Here is a 24,493-nt window from a genome sequence, read left to right on the forward strand (position 1 = left end):
TCTTATATAAACTCTTTATAAAGCAACAGCAGCAGCAGAAGAAACACTTCCTGACTAATTTATGAGGCCAGAATAACCCTGGATACCAGTCAGGCAAAGGCATTACAGAAAACTGCAAATGAATATTCCTCATAAACATAGACATAAAATTCTTTTAAAATTAGTGAATCAAATCCAACAATACATATAAAAATATTATATATGATATATATATATAGATATATAGATATAGATATAGATATAGATATATATGAGCAACTGGGCTTTATCCCAGGAATGATTCAAATATCAAACAATTTTACTTACTGTATCAACAGACTAAAAGTTAAATATCATGTGATTATCTCAAATGATACAGAAAGAGCATTTGACAAAATTCAGTGTCCATTCATGATTTAAAAAAAAATTAACTGTCAGTAAACAAAGAATAGATGTAAACTCCTCAATCTGGTAAAATGCATTTACAAAAAGCCTACAGCTAAAATAGTGATGATGAAAGTTGAATGCTTTCTCCTTCAGGTCAGGAACAAAACAAGGATATCTACTGTCACTATTTTTATTTGACATAGTAGTAGAAATCCTATCCAATGAAAAAAGTAAGAAAAAGAAGTAAAACAAAATTGGTAAGAAAGAGGTAAAACTGTCCCTAAATATAAACAACATGATTGTACAGAAAATTCTAAGGAAGCAACCACAGTCTTAACCACCATGACAAAACCTAATGAAACTAATATGTGAGTTTCACAATTCAAGGTCAGTATATATACAAAGCCATAAACTTGTCACCCATAGAGTATGGTTTTAAATGAACCGAAGTATAAGTTTGGCCATATGAAATTTTGACCTACTTGAACAGAGGTTATATGGAAAGCCTAATAATAAGGGGAAGGAAAATTTGAGTAATTTATATAGATAACACATACATGTGTACGTGCATACATATATACATAAGCAAATGACATTCAACCTACAGTTTATATATCCTCTCTTCAGACACTCATCAAATTGAAGAGAACAATTCATTAGCTTGTTTTCTCTCTGTCCCAGCTTCTCTCAGAGTAGCACTAATTAGCTCAAAAATGGTTGTGGCGGGCTTCCCTGGTGGCGCAGTGGTTGAGAGTCTGCCTGCCAATGCAGGGGACACGGGTTTGTGCCCTGGTCCGGGAAGATCCCACATGCCGCAGAGCGGCTGGGCCTGTGAGCCATGGCCGCTGAGCCTGCGCTTCCGGAGCCTGTGCTCCGCAACGGGAGGGGCCACAGCAGTGAGAGGCCCGCGTACCGCAAAAAAAAAAAAAAAAAAAAAAAAAAGGTTGGGGGAGGAGAGGCGTAAGGAAAAAGGAAGAGAAGTTGCATAAACTGTGATTGTATGTTGACTGAATTAGAATGCTAAGTAGAGAATGCAGAGAAGATCATGACCAGGGTGACCTCCTGATTGGTTCAAGGCATGTGAACTATGGAACTCTATTTCTAAAGAATTGTGTGACTACATAGGTTAACTGTGAATCCTAAGGAAGACTGGGTATCTACTTGTAGGATATTTACTTACACTAATATCTGATTTATGACTAAGTCATGTGAGTGGTTCCTTTCAATTCTTTTTTTTTTTTAGTTTTTTAAACAGCTTTATTGAGGTATAATTGATGTACAAAAAACTGCACAAATTTAATGTATATAATTTGATGAGTTTAGACAGATGTACACAGCCATAAAACCATTACTACAATCAAGGTAATAGACATATCAATTACTTCCAAAAGTAGTTGCCTTGTGCCTCTTTCTTTCTTTTCTTTCTCCCTTTATCCCTTTCTTCCCTTCTTTCTTCCTTTTCTTTTTTCTTTTCTTTTCTTTTCTTTTCTTTCTTTCTTTCTTTCTTTCTTTCTTTCTTTCTTTCTTTCTTTCTTTCTTTCTTTCTTTCTTTCTTTCTTTCTCTCTTTGTTTCTCTTTCTCTCTCTCTTTCTCTTCCTGTATATGGTAAGAACGTTTAACCTGAGATCTTCCCTCTTAATAAATTTTTCAAGTGTACAATACAGTATTGTTAACTATAGGTACTATGTTGTACAACAGATCTGTACAAGTTAGTCATCTTGTGTAACTGAAACTTTATACCCATTGAACAACACCCCTCCATTTCCCCCTCCCCCTAGCCCTTGGCAACCACCATTCTACTCTTTGATTCTATGAATTTGACTATTTTAGATCCCTCATATAAGTTGAATCATGCAATATTTGTCTTTCTGTGTCTGGCTTATTTCGCTTGGCATAATGTCCTCCAGGTTCATCCTTGTTGTCACATATGGCAGGATTTCCTCCTTTTTAAAACTGAATAATATGCCCTTGTATGTATATACCACATTTTCTTTATCCATTCTTCCATCAATGGACATTTAGCTTGTTTTCATATTTTGGTTATTGTGAATAATGCTACAGTGAACTTGGGAGTGCAGACATCTCTTTAGATCCTGATTTCAGTTCTTTTGGATATATACCCAGAAGTAGGATTGCTGGATCACATGGTAGGTCTATTTTTAATATTTTTATGGAAACTCCATACTGTTTTCTATAGGGGCTGCACCATTTTGCATTCCCACCAACAGTGTACAAGGGTCCCAGTTTCTCCATATCCTCACCAACACTTGTTATCATTTTTTTGGATAATAGCCATTCTAACAGGTGTGAGATAATATGTCACTGTGGTTTTGATTTGCATTTTCCTGATGATTAGTGACTTTGAGCACCTTTTCATATACCTACTAGCCATTTGTCTTCTTTGGAGAAATGTCTATTCAAGTCCTTAGCCCATTTTTTAATTGAGTTATTCTTATTTTTTGCTATTGTAGGAGTTCCTTATATGTTTTAGCTATTAACCCCTTATCTATTTCAATTCTTTTTTTAAAAAATGCTAGCCTTATTTTAATTCTTCTCCATTTCAGCCTATGTATATAGACATTGACATGAAGCTTTGGTACAAGGATTCTTGCTTTTCAAAAGATAGAAGGAATGACATTATATGTTGAATTGAACTGAATTATAAATTTATGGAGGCTGAGGGAAAATACATATCTAAAAGAGTAGATTGCTAAGGTTTTGTGAATCATTATCTTTTCATGAAGCAGTTTATATCTAGGAACCTAGATTTGTAGCCTACTGGGTAGAATCTAGGTTTTTAGGTTGATGATTCTCTGAATATTTCTTCAGCCAGATGGTTCTGCAGGCTGGGTGCCATCTGACCAGGCAATGTTAGATTATTTAATTGTGTGTTTATTAAAGCTTGCTCTTTCTGGCAGCATATTGTACCTTTTTAAAGAGTCTCCTTGGCAAACTGCTGAGTTTGGGGCGGAGATTGTATTTTTAAGTGTATCACTGGGGCTGCCAGAGATCGCTCCTTACTCTGTAGAATGCCTAAGAATAGGGCTCCCTTATCTTTAGATCTCACTGTACTCCTACACAGATGCCTTTGATTTTTAAGCCTGATCCTGTATTTTTGTAATATTTGGAGTCATCCTTTGGAGTGATTGTCATAAGTGATCTAGTGATTGGTGATTAAACCCTGAATCCCCACATTGACTTGGGTTATCTTGGAGACTAGGAAGAGTTTATACCTAACAGTTGGTAACCTTGTCAGTACCCCATTTTCAGAAAGTGTAGTTAGGGTGACTTAAGAAGAGGAAGATCAGTGTGGCTGGTAGAAACGGGAGATTTTGTGGTCTTTTGTAGCCACTGAAGAGGGTGGGAGACAGGCAAGACGTAGCCCTAAGCCTTTTCCCAAAGCAGAGAGCACAGCATCACCCAATACTAGCATCCCCCAACCCTGCCCATCTACCAGGATAATACCCACCTTGGATGGCACAGTTGGGGGTGATTTGTCAGAGGAGACAGGAGGAGTCCATGACCATTATTTCCAATGCATGGATCTTTGGCCTCCAAGGTCTGTGTTCTCCTGTGAGCTCTGATCATTTTGTGACTGCCCATCAACACTGAAGGATACACACGCCATTAGACATCTTTGCATGACTCCCTCGACCTACCAGGTCCACCACTCATAGATGAGGCAAAGGGTCCAGAATGTCTAGAATTTAAAAAGACCCTCCATATCAGTCATGAGAAAATTTGAAAGCATTCAAGATAAAAGGAATGGAGGCTGACCCCAGGTGCTTCTGTGTAACCGCCAAGGACATGTAACTGTAAAATTCCTTAATCTCAAAGCAGCTGTGACTCGACCCCTGGAAAGTGGTCTAAGTGAGGAGTGTGTAACCCCACTCTCATTTCAGTCTAAGGCTGCTCTACAATATTCTGCAGACCCTGATGGCCTATACTTCTGTATGTTGTTCATGAAAATGATTACAGAGATGTTCTTCAGTGGTCAGAAAAAGCAGAATGGACATATTTCTTTTGGAAACTGGAAGAGAGTAATAGAGGAACAGAGAGGACAAGAAAAATTATAATGATAAAAAGATGTTATCAAAATCTAGCGTCTAGGGCTTCCCTGGTGGCGCAGTGGTTGAGAGTCCGCCTGCCGATGCAGGGGACACGGGTTCGTGCCCCGGTCCGGGAAGATCCCACATGCCGCGGAGCGGCTGAGCCCGTGAGCCATGGCCGCTGAGCCTGCGCGTCCGGAGCCTGTGCTCCGCAACGGGAGAGGCCACAACAGTGAGAGGCCCGCGTACCGCAAAACAAAAACAAAACAAAACAAATCTAGCGTCTTGATGGACTTATTTTGTGTGTGTGTGTGTGTGTGTGTGTGTGTGTGTGTGTGTGTTACGCGGGCCTCTCACTGTTGTGGCCTCTGCCGTTGCGGAGCACAGGCTCCGGACGCACAGGCTCAGCGGCCATGGCTCACGGGCCCAGCTGCTCCGCGGCATGTGGGATCCTCCCGGACCGGGGCACAAACCCGTGTCCCCTGCATCAGCAGGCGGAGTCTCAACCACTGCACCACCAGGGAAGCCCTTGATGGACTTATTGAAATGAAATGTAGATTAATGCAGTATTCATCCCCCCAAAGTTGACTGATCATCACCGTATAAAATAGGTTGCTGACAAACTAACAAAACCTTTGGGCATTTTAGAGAGAACAGGGAAACTGTCATTCCACATGCAGTTAACTACTTACTCAGAAAATGGATTCTTTCTTCCTTTCTCAGGTGTGATTCAGAACAGGAGTAGAGAGACAGATACCAGGGGCCATTTGTAACCAGCAGAGCAGCTGTGACATGCCTGCAGAGTGACTTCACCATTCATTTAAGGATATCCATGCATGGCGTTTCTGACAAGGTTTACATTCCTATAGAAAGCAAACAATAGCATTGGGTTTTTTGTGTTGTCAGGACAATAATGTGTGTGTCAGTAAAGTGAGTGCTAGGTTATGATTGCTCTGAAATCCATTGAACTACGTGTTACTTTAATTGACCCACTTTGTGCATGTGTTAGAAGCCACTCCTCAGTACTTTGAGAGGTTTGTTGTTTATGGATTATGTTTAAAGGAATTTTAGAACTCTTCATTGAAGGTTCTGGGTACCTCCACTGTGTACTATTCTGTGTTGACAGAATACCTTCTGTCAATGTAACATTATTCTTTTCCAATAATTCTTAACCATGATTTCTAAGTTGCAGTCACCATGTTCACTGAATCGTAAACATTGACTGGCAGGACCTAACGACAAGGAACCTGATTTGAGTAGGTTGATGATTCTTTTTAAAGAGTATTATAGATGTGGGGACCTTTCAGATATTTGTTAATTTGAATATGTTCTATAGTTGATCTGAAGTTTTGTGTTGCCTAGGCAGTTTTTGGTTTGTTTTTGGTTTGTAGTAGTTATTGTTTTTATTATTTTTTAATTAATTTTTATTGGAGTATAGCTGCTTTACAATGTTGTGCCAGCCTCTGCTGTGCAGCAATGTGAATCAGCCATACACATACCCATACCCACTCTTTTTTAGATTTCCTTCCCATTTAGGTCACCACAGAGTACCAAGTAGAGCTCCCTGCACTATACAGCAGGTCCTCATTAGCCATCCATTTTATACACATATACTTTAATTTTTTTACCTGAAATTCTTCTGCATCTCTTTTTTTTTCTTTTTATCGTCTTTATTGGAGTAAAATTGCTTTACAATGGTATGTTAGTTTCTGCTTTATAACAAAGTGAATCAGTTATACATATACATATATCTCCATATCTCTTCCCTCTTGTGTCTCCCACCCTCCCTATCCCACCCCTCTAGGTGGTCACAAAGCACCGAGCTGATCTCCCTGTGTTATGCGGCTGCTTCCCACTAGCTATCTATTTTACGTTTGGTAGTGTATATATGTCCATGCCACTCTCTCACTTTGTCCCAGCTTACCCTTCCCCCTCCCCATGTCCTCAAGTCCATTCGCTAGTAGGTCTGCGTCTTTATTCCCGTCTTGCCCCTAGGTTCTTCTTGACCTTTTTTTTTTTTTTTTGATTCCATATATATGTGTTAGCATACGGTATTTGTTTTTCTCTTTCTGACTTACTTCACTCTGTATGACAGACTCTAGGTCCATCCACCTCACTACAAATAACTCAATTTCGTTTCTTTTTATGGCTGAGTAATATTCCATTGTATATATGTGCCACATCTTCTTTATCCATTCATCTGTCGATGGACACTTAGGTTGCTTCCATGTCCTGGCTATTGTAAATAGACCTGCAATGAACATTGTGGTACATGACTCTTATTGAATTATGGTTTTCTCGGGTATATGCCCAATATATACTTTCATCAGTAGTAGGATTGCTGGGTCATATGGTAGTTCTATTTTTAGATTTTCAAGGAACTTCCATACTGTTCTCCATAGTGGCTGTATCAATTTACATTCCCCACCAACAGTGCAAGAAGGTTCCCTTTTCTCCACACCCTCTCCAGCATTTATGGTTTGTAGATTTTTTGATGATGGCCATTCTGACCGGTGTAAGATGATACCTCATTGTAGTTTTGATTTGCATTTCTCTAATGATTAATCATGTTGAACATTCTTTTCATGTGTTTTTTGGCACTATATTGGTCATCTGGCCGAGATGTGGTGGTCTTGTGTATTTATTTGTTCCTAGGACACTTAAGTGCCTTATTTTATTAATACACAGCTTGGTGTTTTATGGAACTGAAAAATCAATTTCACAAGCTTCAGTGTATAGGGAAATGGTATAACCTGATGGATAAGAGCATTGGCTCTGGAATCAGCCTCCTTGAGTCCAACTGCAGCTTCCCTTCTTACTAGGTGTGTCCTTGTGCAAGCTACTTAATCTTTCTAATCTTTGGTTTCTTCATTGTTAAATGGGGATATTAAAGAGTATCTACCTTACAGGGTTGTTGTGAAGATTAAATAAAGTAATACACTTAGTACAGGACCTGGCACACAGTAAATGTTCAGTAAACTTTTATCATCTCATCTATTAATGTTCTCACAGGCTTGAGAAATGGTACCTGCCCCTGGAGTTAATTCTCCCTTCTCTGGTTACTGCATTTCTTTTAAGGAAGTGACACAAAACAAACAGACTTCCAGACTAGTGCCTCCTTTTTTATATAAATACCTTTTTCATTTATAATAATCAAATATGTATCTAGGCAAAGTTGAAGATATAAAACTTGGAAACAGTTAATTTCATTCTTTTATATGTCTTTGAAAAAGGGGGTTTTGCAATTTTTTGGATCCCACCTCCCTTAATATCTCTCCTGAGACTTAATAGCAGCAAAGCAAGGAGAGAACCAAGACCGTTTTTTCTGTCCTTTGGTTTAATCTGAGCCTCTTGGCCCTGATCCATAAAACAGGACATTTCATCTTCTGCAGGAGCTGCTAATGAAAGTCAAGTGTTATAAGACATTGTTCTTATCACCAGGAGGGTTTATTAGTTAGTGCCTTCTCCGAGGGACACAGGGTAATTGGACAAAGCTGGATATTTATTTGATAAAGTGCCTTGTAGGTCAGTTTCTATGAATTTTTCCTCAGGAGGACTGGGAATTATCCCCAAAATGAAAACAAATTCTTTGGACTTGAGAAGTAATTTTCAGTAGAAATTGACTTCAGGGCAATCAGTTCTGTTTGTGTTTTCTGCTCTCTAATCACTTAGAATGACATCTTGTGTTGGAGGAGGAAGAGGGCAGGTGCAAAAACAAAGATAAAAACATAATCAGTGAAGATGGGGCCCCCAGAAGGTCATGTGTAACTATCGATGTTCTTTCTGTATCTATAAACCCTTTCTGTAGGAAGATCCTTCATCACAGCTATTCGTAGATGACAGTTTTATTTGGCACACATATCACATTTAGGTCTTAGCATCTTTAGAGTTAAATTTTTTTTTCAAATTTTATTACCTTTTTTTTAAACTATCAGTTACAAAATAACATGCTTTCTTTGGTTCATACAAATAGATCAGTATTATAAATTCTTAACTGTAGGAGAATATTAGTTTTCAGACACAAAGGTAGGAAAACTGTCTCACATTAGGGGCAGTATTGAAATCTGTAGTTGTTATTTTGCATTTGGTGCTGAGTACAACTTTATAGTACGTTTTGTCCTTTTTCTACAACTTTTTCTAGCGTATTATATAATTGAATATCAAATTGCATTGAGCTTGGTTCTCAGATTGCAAAGTGTGGGGACTTGACCATATTGTTGGGGTAAACGCTAGGGAAAAAAACTGCATTGATTCTCTAATACCTCTGATGATAACTTACTTTAATCTGCAGTGAAAGAAAGGTTGTAAGATTCCCTCCCCAGTGGTCTTTGGAATTCACTCTGTGAATACTGAATTTAAAAAGACAATACTTTCTCTAATTGGTCAACCAGAACACTTATTTAAAAAAATTTTTTTTTATTGAAATATAGGTGATATACAATGTTGTATTAGTTTCAGGTGTACAGCAAAGTGATTCAGATAGATATATATATATTTATATATATATTCTTTTTTTAGATTCTGTCCACTATAGGTTATTACAAGACATTGAGTATAGTTCTCTGTGCTATACACTAGGTCCTTGTTGGTTATCTATTTTATATATAGTAGTGTCTGTATTTTAATCCCAAACTCCTAATTTGTCCCTTCCCCATTCCCCTTTGGGAACCATAAATTTGTTTTCTATGCCTGTGAATCTGTTTTGTAAATAAATTCCTTTGTATCATTTTTTTTAGATTTTTTTAGATTAGTGTTTTAGTTCAAAACATTTACTGATCTAGATTCAAATAATTACAAGTTTCTCACCTTCAAGAATTTTTTAATCTAATTGGTGATACAAGTCAAAAAGCCAGTTAGGTTCTTTAAAAATCAAGGCCACCAATAGTCTCTAAATCTTCAAGTCCAGTGGCATTTGCTTAGTACTGTTTTCTTTAGTTCTTAGCACCAATGCCTGATCCTCATTTGGGGAAACCTAGGCTGATACTCCTCTTACCTTTCTCACTTCTGTGTTTCCTAAATAAGAGATTTCACCAAGATTCATATCTTAGGCATTTTTTTCTATTCTCTCTGAAACATTTGTTTTTATAAAAATCCTTTAAAAACATTACTTTATACTTTTCTTTTTTCTATCTGTTGATTTAAATAAATGAAAATATCCACTTATCTGAATGTAAAAGTTTGGGACACATGTATGATATTAAGTTGAACCATATAAAATTACTGTTTTTGTAAGTCAGAAATGGTCAAATATCGGCAGTTTTCTCTTTTTCTCATATGTTATTTGCTTTCTCTATTACTATGTAGAAAATCCATCTTCTGTATAAATTGAGATGTGATTTACCTTTAGGCTTTCCAATACATTTTAATGAAAAAATTCTCATTTTCAACAAAATTGATTTATTTTAATTTTCCTCAAGTCATGTGGGTAACTTCCATTATTATTAATATGGTTCACATATTGCAAAAGAAGATGGCATCCTTCGGTTCTTTCTCAGTAAAATAATTTATTGGAGTCACAGATTTAACTGGTAGACTTTTTTTGCTCCTGAAGAGTATTAAATAGCAAAAATGACAGGGATATTCTTTTCCTTCGTTTGCTTTTCTTCAGGATACAGTTTATCCATTCCTGGCTGTAGTGCCAGAATTAGAAATAACTGTAGCCAGATTTCAAGGTCTCACCCTGTAGCAGGTTCATCTTGTTCCTTGGCAGGCACAGACAGTGCTTTATATGACTGTATAATTACCCAGTTTTGGTAAACACACATTATTTAGCCAATACAGCAAAATGACTCCTTCAGAGCCATTACATTGCAGTTCATCAAGTAAATAGTGATTTAGCCATTTTCATGAAAAATGTGTGTTATTTCGTTGATAGTCTATCAATCTACAGCATTCAGCTAATTCCCTATCACCCTTTATGAGTATTTTGGAACCTCTTTTAAATTTTTATTTATTTATTTACTTATTTTTGCTGTGTTGGGTCTTCGTTTCTGTGCAAGGGCTTTCTCTAGTTCCGGCAAGCGGGGGCCACTCTTCATCGCGGTGCGCGGGCCTCTCACTATCGCGGGCTCTCTTGTTGCGGAGCACAGGCTCAGTAGTTGTGGCTCACGGGCCCAGTTGCACCGCGGCATGTGGGATCTTCCCAGACCAGGGCTCGAACCCGTGTCCCCTGCATTGGCAGGCAGACTCTCAACCACTGCGCCACCAGAGAAGCCCTGGAACCTCTTTGAAAACCATTCCTGTAGTATATGAACACTGTACAAGGCTCTATTTCAACGTGAAAATCACTTAGTGTAATTGTTTTTATAGTTATTTCTATTATGAACAGTCTCTCAGTGTCAGAGATAGCAGGACACAGTGCCCGGACTATTAATGTGAATTGCTTTGATAGAGAAGAAAATAGCTTTTATTACCTTTAAAGAATGGGAAGAAATGATTTTATAATGTTTAGGCCCTGGCACAATTTTTATGTGATCATTTAAACCTGGAATAGCTTAATGACAGAAGTATAAAACCCATTTAAGAAGATATGCTGGGGCTTCCCTGGTGGCACAGTGGTTGGGAGTCTGCCTGCAGATGCAGGGGACACGGGTTCGGGCCCTGGTCTGGGAGGATCCCACATGCCGCGGAGCGGCTGGGCCCGTGAACCATGGCAGCTGAGCCTGCGCGTCCGGAACCTGTGTTCCGCAACGGAAGAGGCCACAACAGTGAGAGGCCGGCGTACCGGAAAAAAAAAAAAAAATCCATGGAGACAGTGGTGAGGAATCTGTGCTCGTTTGTTTTTGCAGTGATGCATCATGCAAGGATTCCTAACAAAGCAATGCATTAGGTTGTAGATGGAGTGCCTGCCCACTGTAATGATTTTTTTCCCCCCTGAAAGACAAAAATAGCCGCCCTGCCACACTGTGCTGCTGGGCTTTGATGGAAAATGCCATGCTGTTTCTTGCTTCTTCCCCTGATGGCATGCTACATACACTGAGTACAGGTGTGACAATCTAAGTATATTTAGAAAGTCTCTGCCGAGCACAGAAGTGGGGAATTAGAATGGAATCATGCAAGGACTCTGAAATGGAATCCCACAAGCCACACCAGGACTTGCTGCATTCAATGACCCTATGAGCACAGGGTGAAGAATAAGATCTTGACTGCTCCTCACACATGTGGTTCGTATCTCAGTGTGTCATTTTAAGCCTTAGCCTGAGGGTTTACCTTAATCCATTTACATTTCCAAGAAAAGTCCTTCAGTCCATCTTGCTAATCCATGTGTGATTGAATCAGGGAAGAAAACTGAGTTTGAGGTCTCTTCACGGTGCTTTCCCATCATCCCTTGTGGTGATAATGGCCTCAAACTCTGCCTTCTCTCTCCAGCTAGTGACTCTAGGCTATCTTCCCTAAGAATGTGAAATGTCATTAACATTTTCTATCTCAGGTGACCACTTGCTTGATAATCGGAGTTGTCTGCCTGGATTCTCTTGGTAGGTGACATATGAGGAGGAGAGTTCCTTCACATTCAACTGCTTCCCTCAGCTCACACAGCTTTCTGGTTTTGTATTTACATTTTCATCCCTCAGTTGAGTGGAAATATTCAAGGAAGAGGGCCAAAGAAAACCCCCTCCTAATGGTTGGATACTATATGGCAATTTGTTTTCTGTTTTTGTTTTTGTTTTCCTCAGAAACATCTGTGGTCTTCTGATGACTCTCAGGGGAAAAAAAATCACCCAAACTTATCTGAGAAATCTAGAGAGTAGTGAGAGGCAGAGAAGAGAAAGAAAGAAAAAAGTTGTTTTGCTTATGCAGTTTGGCATCAAAAGTGCCACCCTTAGCATTAAAAGGTCCTTCCTGACTTCTGAATTTTAAATAGTGCCTTCTAAAAAAACAGTAGTAGGAAATGAAGTTACCCTTCTAGTTAGGAACAAAAAGAGAAAGAATGGCTGCTGGCTGTGTGTTTACCCTCATGGCTTCCCTGGGGATGTCCTGTCTCCATTCTACAGAGAGCTCGCGCGCTCTCTCTCTCTCTCTCTCTCTCCCCTTCCCCCTCCCTCTCTCTCTCTCTCCCCCCTCCCTCTCTCTCCCTCCCTCCCTCTCTCTCTCTCCCCCTCCCCCTCCCTCCCTCCCTCTCTCTCCCCCTCCCTCTCTCTCCCCCTCCCCCTCCCTCCCTCCCTCTCTCTCTCTCTCCCCCCCTCCCTCCCTCTCTCTCTCTGTGTCTCCCTCTCTCTCTCTCTCTCTCTCTGTCTCTCTTTCTGTCTCACTCTGAAAAGCCCTTACTAAAGAGACAAAGCAGAGTGGAAATGAATGTTTCAGGCTCCTGTAAACCCTCCTCTACTTCTTGCCTTCCGCTTCTGTCCAGGGGGGTCCTCAGAGGTGGGAGGCTCATAATAGGTGGACCAGAGCCCTGAGCAAGAAGCCCATAACTCCTCCTAAAGACCCAGTGGGACTAGGACCAGAGAGAACTGAAAGTGGAATTGAAACTATAGATTTAGATTTTGCTTTTCCGGATATCGTATGTATGTAATGGCTAATTATTTTTTTTCATGGAGGGTGTCAGGGAGAGTGTCTCACGACTCATACAGATTACTACTTTCATTGATAGAATGTCTTCCTGGTGATAAGCTGGCAAGGCTGGAAAGTGTACTTGGCCGCCATGTTCAAAGTTAAGACAACTGAAGGAATTGGAGTCAGTAAGGCAAGCCAATCAATTATAAATTGATTAAGCATATCTAATCTGTAAAGTACTAGGGTATGAGGGAAGGAGGAATGCCTTGATGCTGGTGATGAAGAGTATTGTTTTTTTCCTGTTTGCTTTCTAGTGCAATAGCTTCTTCTGATTTTAAAAGTACTATATATGAAAGCAAACAATGTAGAAAATGTATGAAGAAAGTAAAAACTAGTAATCATTTTAGTGATAGATAACTGTCAACACTTGGTTAAAGCACATTTTTTCTATGCATAAATATATATGATAAAATTGGTTTTAGAATATATATTCTTTTTTTAGAATATACTATGTTTAAAATGTTTTTATTGTGTTGGCAAAAATGATGCATGCTCATTGTTTAACATTTTCAAATAATATAGTCAAGTATAAAAGAAAGACAGTAAAAACTTCCCAAAACTATCACCCAGAAATAGCCACTGCTAACATTTTGGTGTTCTTTCCTTATAGTCATCTCTCTATGCATACGTAGGTATGGATTGATTTATGTGACTTTCCACAAATGGGACTGCTTATTTACTCAAAGTGTGACATGGCAACTTCTCACACAAGACATCAGTTTTAATGGCTGTGTTGTATCTTAATCTACAGATGAATTTTATTTTACTGTGGGTTTATTGATGGACATTTAAGTTGTTTACAGTTTTCACACAGTGGCACAGGAGGCATCTTTGTACCTTTTTTTTAATACTTATTCTTTCTTTTTTAAATTTTATTGAAGTATAGTTGATTTACAATGTCATCTTAGTTTCAGGTGTACAGCACAGTGATTCAGTTATATATATTATATAACTGAATATATATATATATATATATATATATATATTTTTTTTTTTTTTTTTTTGTGGTATGCGGGCCTCTCACTGCTGTGGCCTCTCCCGTTGAGGAGCACAGGCTCCGGACACGCAGGCTCAGCGGCCATGGCTCACGGGCCCAGCCGCTCCGCGGCATGTGGGATCTTCCCGGACCAGGGCACAAACCCGTGTCCCCTGCATCGGCAGGCGGACTCTCAACCACTGTGCCACCAGGGAAGCCCTGTACCTTTTTTAATATGTTAAAGTTCTTTATATAGTAGATATTAACCTTGTGTTTGTCATATGTATTTCAAATACTTTTATGATTGGTAATTTGTCTTAAACTTTTACTTAATAGAGCCTTTACAGTTGTCTGCTCCTTGATCTGAGACTTGCTTGCGTAAAAGAAGAATTGCACTGGATCAGCTAAACAGGCAAGGAAGTCTTTATTCAAGACTATTGTAATAGGGCAGAGATATTGAGCCCAACTTCACTGAAAGAAAAGGTGGCGAATTTAAGCGCTAGAATGAGCTAGTGGAAAAGTACCGGAGGACTTCTGGGATGGGAGGAGGTTAACTAATGTGATTTAGGACATCTCTGTTTGCTAATCAGTGCTTCTTGATGTTAAGCTCCTACCCTCCCACAAACACTAGGAGGTTGGGGTGGTTATCTTTCTTTTTTTTTTTTTTTTTTGGTTATCTTTCTTAATGATTGCATTTTGAAGGGATGGCTCCCAGGCCCTTGAGAAAGATATTTCTGGATTATAGCACACCTCCATCTCAAAGGAGAAGAAAAAGAATTCACAATTGCAAGTTTTCTAGACACCCTAAGAAAAGGGAAATTTAAAGGGCATATAGTCAGGAAGAAACCTGTCTAATAGTAAAGCTGAGGGGGCTGTTAAGAGTGTCTTGCTTGGTAATATCCATCTCAGGCCTAGGGAAGGTAATCAAGGCAAGAGATGGGGGAGAGAGGAATAGCTTCGACTTTTCCATTTACTGGTTGAAGTACTTTTCAGGCAGAAGCTAGGACTGAAATTCATGTCATGTGTGTACAAATGGTTGTTGAAGTAAAAGGAACATGGTGCAGAGGGGTATCAGTCAGACCATAGGTACAGTCAGACCCATTGCTTGGCCTCTGAAACCCTCCACCAAGGTCAGGCAGTCAAAATCTGTGTTGTAAGATTGGTTCTCAGCTCTGAGAAATGAGAATTATTACTCTCATTGAGCACTTGGATTCTGCTGGTTCCTACTTGAGTAACCTCATCCTCACCTGCCACAAATTGTACCTGTCAAGGGTATCCACAACATAGGGAAAAGCAGGAGCCCTGAGACATGCAGGCCTGGCTTCTAATCACAGCTCTGTTATTAGTACCCTGTAGACAAGTAATTTAACCTCTCTGAAGCTCAGTGTCCTTACCTGTAAAATGGGGATAATAACTCTACTCAAGGTTTGTGGGATAATTCAGTGGGATCACGTATGCAGAATGCCTGGTCTAGGTCCCTCACGTAGAATGAGGTCAATTAATTTTTGTTCCCTTCCCTATCGTATTGTCTCCCCAACTCATTAATGCCATCCCCCTGCTTTGATTAAAAGACATGAGGGGCATAATTGCCTAACCGTTCAATTCTTTAGTTCCTATACTGCCCATCTGTAAAGGTATAAATTACTCGGAAACCCTATCCTTTGGTTTCATGGTCTACTCTGTACTGTGTGAATGATGAGGGGAAAGCAAATGAAGTGTGTAACCTGCTTATTCCATCTTGCCTTATTAGGTGTGATCAATTAGCTAGTCTTCTCCTTGTGTCTCTGTCACTTTGCCTCAGAGCCTCCTGTGTTTTTCCTTTATAGTTTCATTTAATCTTGATGCACAAACTAGGTGTGGATTGCAACTTTTCACTTCATCACCAATATCAACATTGACCATAGGCAGCCCTGTTCACCAAAAATGGATCTTGTGATTTCAAAATGCACAATAATCAGCATTTTTCTTTTAATGAGTCACTGGTGATGAGACAAGTTAATTGAGTCACAAACTGCTTATCTCGGGTCTATAATGTGCAAATCAGTTGATTCACAACTAATTGAAAAGTTTCTGATCTGAAAATTTGGACAGTGTATGGCAAGCACTTCCAAAAACAGAATCTAAAGCTCAATTCATAAAAAAGAGGGACTTAGATTGTGAATTCTATATATTAATAGTTATTTCTCTCAAACTGCTAAGAATTAGCAGCTCAAGATACTGACCAAGTATACTCCTTATAAGATGGTACAAATATTTAGCTTATTTGTAAGAAAAAAATACTCAAAAAGTCAGAGCAACCTCTATTTTCATAAATCATTGCATGTATTATTCAGTGACAATTAGTTTATATTTTAAGGGTTCACAATAGGAATTTAGTTGATTATGAAGTTTTTTGTTTTTGTTTTCTGTTGACCAACAGAACATGAAGCACCTACGTGTCAGGAGCACTCTTGTTATCTGTCTGTTACTGCGATTATAGACTCAATTTCTAGTGAGTTGACTATTACAGTTCTGCATATATAAATGAAATGTGTCTTTTGCAATTTTATGTACTCTATTAATAAAGAAAGAAGAATAAATATACATATACATTTAATTTGTAAAGTATTTATACAATGTGATGCTTTATGTTTTTGTAAGCTCAAAAATTATGATGAAATAGTTAACTCAAGGCAGAGCCATTAAGATGCTCTCAGAAGAACTTTGTGTTTACCTGGAAGATTGAAGGGTGGAAGGGGGCAATGCATAGATAGAGGACTAATGCTATACAGCTTTTAATAAACTGATATTTAGAAATTGAAACAATGATGAGATATATGTGTGTTCAGACTGCAGTTTCAAGAACAAAAAAATTCCAATATGTAAAAACTACATCTGGAGATGTTGCCAAAGTTTTGGAAAGAAATATCAGTGGCTTCACATTTTAGCTTTAAATACTTTACGATTGTTTTCAGCTTTTATCCCCAACTCATTTTTAAAGGGTCTCTCTTCTGCTGTATTTTAAAAACCTTGTGTGCTGTTATTGGCCTGTTTGCTCTCAGCTGTCCTGTGCTCTGCTAGGTCCCAGCACTCAGACTGTATTTCTCACATCCCATTGTCAGTGGGCTTTCCATTAGGTTCTGCTAACGAAAAGACACTGTTAGGGGATTGGGAGGTAGGGAGGGGCGAATTTCCAACAGTGCAGGAGAGGTAACAGCATTGTTGGCTTTGGCTATGGGGGTGGGGTGAAAGCGGGTGTCTGGGCAGCAGGGCTTTCAGCAGCAGGCTCCTGGGCTCCTGCACAAGCAGCCAGGCTACAAGGACAGCCAGAAACATGCAGCATGGAGCCTTGGCCCCAAGAGTGTTTCTGCTCCTGTTGCCCAGGGTAGCAGTTAATCTCTGAGTAATGTAACCTTGTCTGCCTTGGCTTCTAAGGTGCTTCCAACATCTGTGTAACCAATTCCTCTGTTAAATTTCTTCTTTTTAAAATATCTAGAGTGGTTCGTGTTTTCGGATCAGTTCCTAACGCACTGTGTTCATTCCCACACTTAAGTGTCACTTGTTACCTATTAATGTGTCCAAATCCTAGTATGTTCATGTACTCTGGGAATTTAACCTGAAGCAACAGATTTAAACCCAAAATACAATTATAGCCTTGGGCATAAGGCCTCATTCTGAATCTTTTTCAAAGAAGCCAGTATAACAAGATGGAGTGGGCAGAAATATTGGTCTGAGGAGATCAAAATTCTTGGTGCCAACTGCCACCACTGACCATCTAAGGAATACTTTATTTAATGTTTGGCTGTGGAGAGTGTAGAAGGCAAGAATTTATAGGGATCCAAGTATTTTCATGGCTGGTTCTGCCGGGCTTGTGCCTGGCTGCATCACACCTCCCTCAAGCTATCGCCTTGAAAACTGTCAGGAGAAGCGCCCCATTAGTGACTGGCACTGGAGAGGAGATAAATACCTAGGAGTCTATATATTTGTCTTTTTGTGCCTGGATTAGTAATGCAATCTAACAGTTGAGGAAGATATCCTTCTTTTTGCGTGTTACTTTACAGGGACTGTTAACCTTAATTTTAAAAAAGAATCCATTTTTACTGCTTAAACAAATTTACCAAAAAATTGCATCAATGATACCTTTACCCAGCAACAATTTACATATTTGAAAATTTACATCTCCTTAACTATTGCTATTGAGAGTATGCAAAAACAAACAAACAAAAATATTTCTAATGTTGTTGGAACTTGTAGGTATGTTTCTGATGTGTCTAAAAACACATAAATGTGTTTTTAGACAATACTTACATCTTTGTCCTTCCCCAGGAGAGCAGAAAATGTCAACATTGGAAACAAGAGAAATAAGTGGACTGTGTTACCATGCTTCAGACAGCTGTGGGCATGTCTTAGTCCATTCAGGCTGCCCTAACGAAATACCACAGACAGGGTGGCTTATAAATAACAGAAACTTATTTCTCACAGTTCTGGAGGCTGGGAGGTCCAAGGTCAAGGCACTGGCAGATTCCATGTTTGGTGAGGGTCAGCTTCCTGATTCATGACAGTGTCTTCTCGCTGTGCCCTCGCAGGGCAGAAAGGGCAAGGGAGCTCTGTGGGGTCTCTTTTATAAGAGCGCTAATCCCATTCATGAGGGCTTTGCCCTCATAATCAAATCACCTCTCCAAGGCCCCACCTCCTCCTAATGCCATCACCTTGGGGGTTGGGATTTCAACATATGAAGTTTGTGGGGATACAAACACTTATTCTATAGTATTATACTAATACTACTACTAAAAATACCTAGGTAGTTTGGAAACAATATGCTCTTCCACTGCTAAAAAGTGACCGTTGCTTTTTCAAATTCTACAGAGTCCAGTTATGTTCCCATATTGTTGTCAGTTCTTGCTCAGCCACAGCTCTGCCGGTATTTCCATCAGTTCTATTCGATTGAAGCAAACTGGCTTTTATGTTGTTGGTTTGGCATCAGTCCAAGACTTTATGGATAAGTGGAACTGGGTGTTTGACCTAGCTTTAATCTCTGCCTGTGGATTAGAAGGGATTTTAGCTGGAGTTAAAATCTTCTGATGAGAATCAAATGAAACCTTGTTGTAGGACTCCACATGTTCCAACATAGCATTTGCCCAGAATCATCATCTAACTTTTGGTTCCTATTGCCATTTTTTTCTTTCTCGAGAACCATATACCTGACGCTTTCCTTTAGTTCTACATTCCTCCCTCTAAGATGCTCACCACTGCAGGAATAAACCCATCCTAATGATTCTCCAATGGTCACCTCCATTAATTAATTAATTAATTAATTAATTATTTTTAATTTTATTTATTTTTTGCGGTACATGGGCCTCTCACTGCCATGGCCTCCCGTTGCAGAGCACAGGCTCCGGATGCGCAGGCTCAGCGGCCATGGCTCACGGGCCTAGCTGCTCCGCGGCATGTGGGATCTTCCCGGACCGGAGCACGAACCCGTGTCCCCTGTATTGCCAGGCGGACTCTCAACCACTGCGCCACCAGGGAAGCCCTGGTCACCTCCATTATTAACATCACATACATTGGTGCCCTTCTTTCCCAACATTCTCTCTAGAATAAAATGTTTTGTTTGGGTTTTTTTTGTACTTGTATCTCTGAAGTCCAGTGGCGTCTAAAGTTAGTGGAAACTCAGAAAAAGGCAGTCGTGAGTGTCTTAAGTGGTGTCAATAAGACTCATTGTAAAAATGGGAGGGGAGGCGTTCCTTGCCCTATACCTGTCTCACTCACGTGGTTGGTGTGACAGTCAAACAAGAGTAACTAGGATGCAGTAAGGGGTAATGGGTAGGACCTAGGATTGGGGAAGGGGCAAAAAACTTCAGCTTAACTCACATCTCTGCAACTCAGTAGCCTGGGGTCTCCTTGAGTGTCTATTTCTTCGACGGTCATACAGGAATAAAAATAATTCCTACCTGTCCATTTCACAGAAGTGTATTAGGAGCAAATGAGATATGGTATGTGAATATAACTTGTACACTGTAAAGTGCTAAAAAACGTATGTTATACAGGCTTATCTCTGTTCAGGTAAAAAGTGGCAAGTTGACTCTGCGGGTTTAATCCATTTCATTATCCCTGTATTAGATTGTGTCACATGACAAACAAACCATCTTCTGTTATTTGGCAGATGGCATATAGATGCATATCCAATTTAATAATATTTCTTGGGTTGATTTCTCCTCACCCAGTCAAGAAATTATATACATTTGGACAGGAGGATATTTGAGAATAGATAGTTGAAAACATGGACTGGCAATAATTGAGAATTTGCATTGAGCATATTATTAGTTTGAGTATTAAGTCATTTGGTTTCCTTCTTTCTTCCTCCCTCTCCTCCTCCCCACTTTATGTTCTTCTTTCTCCTCTCTACCTCCCCCCACCCCCACTGCCTCTGTCTTCTTTTCTCTTCTCTTCAGTAGAGTGTTTACTACGTCTTTCACTTGTAGACTGACCCATGAATTTCCTTAGTGTTCAGTGTTTTTGTGTTCCCATAACATTAGCAGTAGGGGCCAGGTCTTTGTCCAACTTTCACCCCAGAGAGGTGGCTTTGTCAGTTTTCAGTGCACTTGAGATATTTTAAAGAGAATGATTTGGTATAGAGAGTTAGGTGTTTACAAAGTTATTGAAAGGGCTGGAGGAGCAGAAACCATCTGAACAATTGATTTCGAGGTTAAACTATCATAGCTGCAATCCAGAGGCCAAGAAGTGCAACTGCTCTCCCTCCCTGCCCACCCCCAGCCTCAGCTATCTTGCATCCTTGAAGCTGTGACTGGACACTGGCATATGGAATCCAGTTACTGAGGTTATAATGACCTATGTTGCCAGCAGAGGCATCTCATTGGCAGAATGTATATTGCGTCCAGAACCCTAGCTTCTAAGAAGTCTAGAAATTTAATTTTTAACTTCCCAGCTTTTACAAGAATGGGGTGAGAATGGAAGCTATTGCCAGTAACTTCAGCTTGGGAGGCTGGCTGGCTTACATTGCCAGGTCATCCTGAAGTTTTCAGAAACAAAGAGGGGAAAATAATGACTTTGGGTTATAGAAAACCAATAAAGTGGATGTCTCATTTGCACCCTCACACGTTGAGAGCAAAGATGTGAAGATCTGCTCTCAGACTGAGGGTTGTATAGGCATGTTTCAACATGGAGCAGTTTCCATGGAGAGTGACAAATTACCCAAAGTAGCAAGGACTTTGGAAACATTTCCTGCCTTTAACCACTGAGGTGCTTCCCAGGCAAGAGAACTTTGATTCATTCAGCTCTCGTGTCATTCATTCCCTGGGAGACTCCAATTTAACAAGCTCACATCAAACCTTTGCCCTGTGGATGTATGGATGGTTTGATCTAGCCTCTGGTCACTGGAGTAAATAAAATGAGTGCCGACAGCTTCAGGGCTGATGGATTTATTTCAGAAATGGCTGCTGCACATCCTTACAAGAGCTATGTAGAAACGGAGAACTGATGTCATGCAGGGGGGCTCAAAGCAGACCTCCATTCTGTTCCCAGCTCATCAGTAATGTGTTTTGTGCAAGTAGAGAAAGGATAAGGTCTTTTTAAACCCCTGCTACCTTTTGTGCCCTGACCTGTGAAATCAGTATGTCTGATGAGGTAGCTTTACAGCACTATGCAGGGGATTCATTTTGTGAATATTTCCTGGGAGGCATTAACTGGGAGTGGTGCTGAACTGGGTTTTGTTTACTTTGTCTTAGTGAATTCGTTTATTTTTTCTTAGTGAATTAGTTTATTTTTTCTTACTGAAAGTCTCCTCCCCCAATAAATAGCTTATTAATGATTCTTAATATTATTTACTAGGTTTAAATAACTCATGAAACTTGGTATAAATCTTCTTCAGAGGGTGGCCATGTGACTGAGGTAGACATTAACTGAAAATCCGCATTTTCCATCCATTTTCCTGCCCACCCCATTTGAATTTAGCTCTTGGCGGTTTCAAGGACTCGTGATGTTTCCCCCTTCTAAATTACCTTTAACAGTGGTAGAACTCTGTTCCCTAATAGTAAACATTAAATTTTGTTTCTTGTTTTCTAGAAGCCATTAAAAATGGTTATCAGAGACACTTTAACCAACTCAAATCAATGTAGCATGTTTTTGTTGTTATTGGTTAGAGAGAGGTGACATTTCTTAACTTTCAGAGCATGAATAAGGTACAATCACTGTCCTAAAGGTGAGACGAATAATTTATTAATATCTATCCCTAATCTAATATTCCCTTTGAGCACAGTTATAGCACAGTTATGGAAAAGTGTAGAGAAGTAAGTGGCTGAATTTAGAATGCCACATTCTAGAATGCCCAAACCCCAGGTGAGCGTGCTGTGTGTGGGTCAGACGTTAGGTGAGAACACGCATTGCTTTGTACTTCTTTCTGAAAGTGCAGAACAGTTGACGGGAGGTTGAAGAATGGACCAGCTGGGAGATACTGAGAAAAGGAGAAAATGGATATTGTTGGGGTTTTTTTTCTCTCTCTGTTCTTAGTGTCTGGCCTCATATTTTCAAAAGCAAGAAAAGGAAAAATGGTCAATTAGAGTAGTAGTCTTAGCCAGAATTGGCCTCTGTTGATGATTCCATGTCGCGTCTCTTGTAGGATAATTCTGAATTTGAGAAAATGAACTATTTCACAAATGGTTTAATCCATATTCATCCTCTTATTTTTACTACCTACTCATTCATTGTGAGCCTCTATTTCCCACGTGGTCCCAATCATATAACATACTGTGTGTAAGACAGGATTTTAAAGCATTTGTCATATCTCAGCTCAACTAACCTTAGCTGAGAGAGCAGCTCATCTTTGTGACCCTCTTCATGCCCGGCCCGGGAAGAGTCCCAGCATGTTATGCTTACCCAGAATTTTTAGTGCTCCCTCTGTGGAACCACAAACAGCTCTACAAATACTAATTTGCTGAACTCTGATAATGGCCCTATTATTCCCTGTTGTACAGATGAGGAAACTGAGGGACAAAGAGGGTAGGGAACTTGATCAAGGTCACATAGCGTACAGACACTTGTTATGGTCTCCTCATTCATGCTTTCTCTGGATAGCAACTCCTCTGGCTTTTGCATGTCTTCCCTTTCATTCCAACCGTCATTTTCATAATCTAAATCCTGGTGGGACCTTTTCTGTCCAGTCTACATGTTGCATCCAGGGCTCTGCCTTCCCACCAGTTGCCAGCCCAGTTCACAGAGTGGTTATTTCTACCCTTTGTCTTGTTGAAGCTTTCTCAGTTTCCAGTGAGTCCAAGAAATCTCAGCTTTTCTGCAAAGACATCCCTCACCAATAAAAAGACAATTTCTCTTTATAAACATGGAAGTCCCATGATTTTCTCATTTGTTATATTCCTGATGCATGATCATTATGCTATATACAATAAGACAATTAAGTATTTCTTTCCAGAGGGTATGCCCAGTTATTTTGGTTTATTTTCTATGTGTTTGTGTTAATGGTCTCTTAGACTCTAGAAGTCAAGAAAAGTCCTTGTAATTCAGTTCAAAGCATCCCATGGAATGTTCTTAATAAATATCTTTGACGGCAATGGTAATAGTTATTGACGATGACAATACTGAGTTGCAGGATGAGAATGTGATGTTTTGTTGTCACTGTTGAAACAAAGTGATGTGGCTTCCTCCTTGTTTTTGTCTTATCTTCCTCTCCCTCCTCCATTATTTTGACCATATTGTACCAGCCACTGTTATAAGTTGTTTCATTTAAGCCTCATCACCAGTATAAGGTGGATATCATTACACTTGTGTTACACATGAGGAAACAGATGTTTAGGTAACTTGCCCTAGGTTGTATATGGCAATGCCAGGGATCAAAATCAAGACAATGGCTTCAAAATCTATGGTCTTGACAATTACTATATAGAGCTTATAGAAACCTTGATCAACTTCAGATAGAAGGTTCTCTACTCTGTGACATTAGGCAAGTTATTTACATAAACACTCTATGCCTCATTTTTCCTGGCTACATTTTATTTTCATTAATAAAATCTGAAAGCTGCATAATACAATTTCACATTTAATACTTCTCACTTAGGGGGATTAACTCATGGCTCCTCATGGTTATAGATCCAGAAATGCAATTCTTTTCTGATACAGAAGAAACCCATCTTTGCTGGAGAAATAACTGACAGTCTGTTCATTTTAGGACAACACTGTGTGGCTGACAGGGTCTTGGTGCCCCAGCCGGGTGTCAGGCCTGTGCCTCTGAGGTGGGAGAACTGAGTTCAGGACACTGGTCCACCACAGACCTTGCGGCTCCACATAACACCAAACGACAAAAGCTCTCCCACAGAGCTCCATCTCCACGCTAAGACCTGGCTCCACTCAACAACCAGTAAGCTACAGTGCTGGACACCCTATGCCAAACAACTAACACGACAGGAACACAACCTCACCCATTAGCAGAGAGGCTGCCTAAAATCATAGGTCACAGATACTCCAAAACACTCCACCGGACGTGGTCCTGCCCACCAGAAAGACAAGACACAGCCTCATCAACCAGAACACAAGCACCAGTCCC

The 24,493-nt window shown here is 39.7% G+C and overlaps 1 protein-coding gene across 1 annotated transcript in view; it reads left to right on the forward strand.

The window, feature by feature from the left end:
- The window catches only part of LHFPL3 (LHFPL tetraspan subfamily member 3), a 385,731-nt gene that overhangs the window by 113,360 nt on the left and 247,878 nt on the right, over positions 1-24,493 (forward strand). The gene's annotated exons all lie outside the window — the stretch shown is intronic.

This window comes from Mesoplodon densirostris, chromosome 9, assembly GCF_025265405.1.
Source record: "Mesoplodon densirostris isolate mMesDen1 chromosome 9, mMesDen1 primary haplotype, whole genome shotgun sequence".
In the NCBI taxonomy this organism is placed as follows: domain Eukaryota; kingdom Metazoa; phylum Chordata; class Mammalia; order Artiodactyla; family Ziphiidae; genus Mesoplodon; species Mesoplodon densirostris.